Raw genomic sequence first — 3,147 nt, 5'->3', positions numbered from 1 at the left:
AGAGGGACTGTTTGGGGGGTTTCAGTCACGATGCCCATTGTCAGAGCCCTCGGGCGGGCAGGCAGCTGTGACACCCAAATAAACGGCGATATTGTTTCCAGCTTCCAGGGTGGTGTGGGGTGTAGCCCTCTGCTCCCACCCAGGCCCGACCAAGCGGGGCCCAGGCCTGTGAGGACCCCAGCTGGGGTGTGGACCCCCACTTCTCCACCCCTTTCTCTTCCCACTCCGTGCTGCCTCGTAACGGCATGGAACCAACCGCCCTGGAGAGGCTGGGGCTCCAGTGGGGGAGTGACTGCCTGAGCTCACACAGACGGGAGAGGCAGAGGAGCCAGGCGAGGGGGCAGGCGGGACCGGGCGATGCTGCCCCTCGCCTCTGGCCCAGGAACCCGGGGGGCACAGGAGAGGGGCAGACGGGCACCTTTCTTCTCTAAGAAACCGCCTTCCCAGGAAAACTGGATGGAGGGCGCCCGCAGCTCAAGGGCCGCGCCCGCCTCTCTGAGGACACCGTGTGGTGCCTTTGAGAACTGCAGGGGGTCAGGAGTCCCAGACTCCATGATAATCCGCCCACAGACGGCAAGCAGGTTTTTTGTTTTGTTTTTTAAATATATTTTTATTGATGTCAGAGAGGAAGGGAGAGGGAGAGGGAGAGAGAGAGAAACTTCAACGATGAGAGAGAGAATCACCCATCGGCTGCCTCCTGCACGCCCCCCACTGGGATCGAGCCCACAACCTGGGCATGTTTCCTTGATCAGAATCAAACCTGGGACCCGTCAGTCCACAGGCTGATGCTCTATCCACTGAGCAAACTGGCTATAGCACGCAGGATTTAAAAAAAATAGATATATGTTCTTATTGATTTTGAGAGAGAGAGGGAGAGGAAGAAGGAAAGGGAGAGGGTGAGAGAGAGAGAGAGAGAGAGAGAGAGAGAGAGAGAGAAACATCAATATGAGAGAGGAACATCTATCGGTTGCCTGCTGCACACACCCTGACCAGGGATTGAGTCTGACACTTGTGCCCGGATTGATAGATCCTCCCATTCCTCCACCCCCCCCCCCAACTGGTGGGCGGAGTATGACGTAACCTGCAGCCTGGAAATACCTGAGTGACTAACCATGTACCTTATATGGACTAGACATTGGACCACCAATCCACACCTGCCAAATCCCCTAAGCCCTTGTCCTATATGGACAATGCAGTGAGCCACCAATCAGTGTGCGCCCAGTACACTAAGCCCCCACCCCTTCCCATTCCGCCCCTCAAAAGGCGTGCCCGCCCCTCAAAAGGCGTGCCCGCCCCTGCACCCGCTGCTGTCCTCTCCTTGCCAGACAGCCCGGCAGGTCCTGCTCCTCTAATAAAGCCTGTAGCCCTGGTTTTCGGCCTCTGTCTGATCTTTCACTGACGAGGAATTGAACCGGCGACCTTTCGGTGCATGGGATGATGTTCAACTCACTGTGCCAGCACGTGACGGCAACTTCTTATGCATCCCCACCTCCCTCCTCCCCTGGGTCACACACTTGCTCCCTGGTGGCGGGACACCTCCCCACGATGCTGGTACTGACTAGCTGGTGCTCCCCTTCCTCTGCACTCCAACCAGGTTCATGGTGTGGCCCTGGTATGTCCTTGAGTGGGATCGGCTTAGCTGCCCCTCCTTAAAACACTGGCCCACCCGGCCGGCGTGGCGCAGTGGTGGAGCGTCGACCTCTGAACCAGGAGGTGACTCGGTCAGGGCATATGCCCGGATGGCAGGCTCAGACCCCAATATGGGAGCCGATCAATGATTCTCTCTCATCACTGATGTTTCTATCTCTCTCCCCCTCTCCCTTCCTCCCTGAAATCAATCAAAACATATTTTAAAAAAAACAGCAACACTGGCCGATCCAGCACCAGCATCTACACGGCACAGCTGTACCAGGAGGAACGTGTGGTCGACACGCAGAAGCACGTGTCCTGCCCATGTGCACGAGGAGCTTTATTTCACACCCGAGACACACGCACGCACACACGCATGCACACGCACGCACGCGCACTTGCCTGCCAGGGCTGTGCCGAAGACCGGATTGGTCCCCAACCTCCCATCCTCCTCCCCACCCCAAACGCCACATACTGGTTTCATGAAAAATTCCTTAACCTTCCTCACGCCGATCTGTGAAACAGCGCACACCGCCTGCCTCCCCCGGCTCCGAGGCTAAAATGACTTGAAATCAGATGGTGGATTCCATGTCTGACGCTCAGCGCCTGGCCCACAGTCACTGCCCTGCGCTTCTCCACCACGTGAGTTCGAACCTGTCAGGCTGTGCAAGCGCTGTGACGAGGTGACCGGGGTCGGCCCGGCGGCGTCCGTGCTGCTGCTGTCGCTCTCTCTCCCACCATCCAGACCAGGGCACCCTGCCAGGGCCCCGGGTGAGGTGAGCCGCCAGCCAGCTCTCAGCTGTCACAGAGGCAGCGCACCTGTGAGTACCACATCTGGGCCCAATCCCAGGGCCACCACTGAACATCTGTATGAACACGGTATCAGCCTCTTCTTTACAGCACTTTTTAAAAATACATATTTTTATTGATTTCCGAGAGGAAGGGAGAGAGAAACATCAATGATGAGAGAGAATCACTGATTGGCTGCCTCCTGACCACCCGCTACTGGGGATCGAGCCTGCAACCTGGGCATGTGCCCCTGACCGGAATCGAACCTGGGACCCTTCCGTCTGCAGGCCATCGCTCTATCCACTGAGCAACACTGGCTAGGGCTTCCTTACTGCACTTTGCCACCCTTTAGCTAGGGCTCACCTCACAGATTAGCTGAGAAACAAGAGCATGCGACAACGGCTCACCTACCTGGGTGCTGGTGACCGTCCTGGCCCTCTGGGTGGGCACGGCTCACCTACCTGGGCGCTGGCGACTGTCTTGTCTTTCTGAACAGGCATCAGGGCTTCCGCCGCAGGTTCGGTGCGGCTGGCCCAGGAAGGGGTGGGGACGACAAGCGGTGGGAGGTGATCCGTCTCATCTCCTGCCCTCCGTCTAATTAGCAGAGCCCTGTTAATGAGAACCACACTCAGGCGCTAATAAACGGCAGGAGGCCCCCAGCTCTGAGAGGCAGCAGAGGCCCTCCGCAGGGGAGGGGCTGGCCAACAAGCCCCACTTATCTGTGAAAAG

General features: G+C 57.9%; 1 protein-coding gene across 1 annotated transcript in view; it reads right to left on the bottom strand.

Moving 5' to 3' along the window:
* CRTC3 (CREB regulated transcription coactivator 3) overlaps positions 1 to 3,147 on the bottom strand; it is a gene marked incomplete at its 5' end in the record, with an annotated part of 1,283,408 nt that overhangs the window by 454,530 nt on the left and 825,731 nt on the right. The window lies entirely within an intron of this gene.

Source organism: Myotis nattereri (genome assembly GCF_964212035.1).
Source record: "Myotis nattereri genome assembly, chromosome: 21".
NCBI lineage: Eukaryota > Metazoa > Chordata > Mammalia > Chiroptera > Vespertilionidae > Myotis > Myotis nattereri.
Note: the sequence above shows the minus strand (reverse complement) of the source record. Positions and strands in the feature narration are given on the sequence as shown.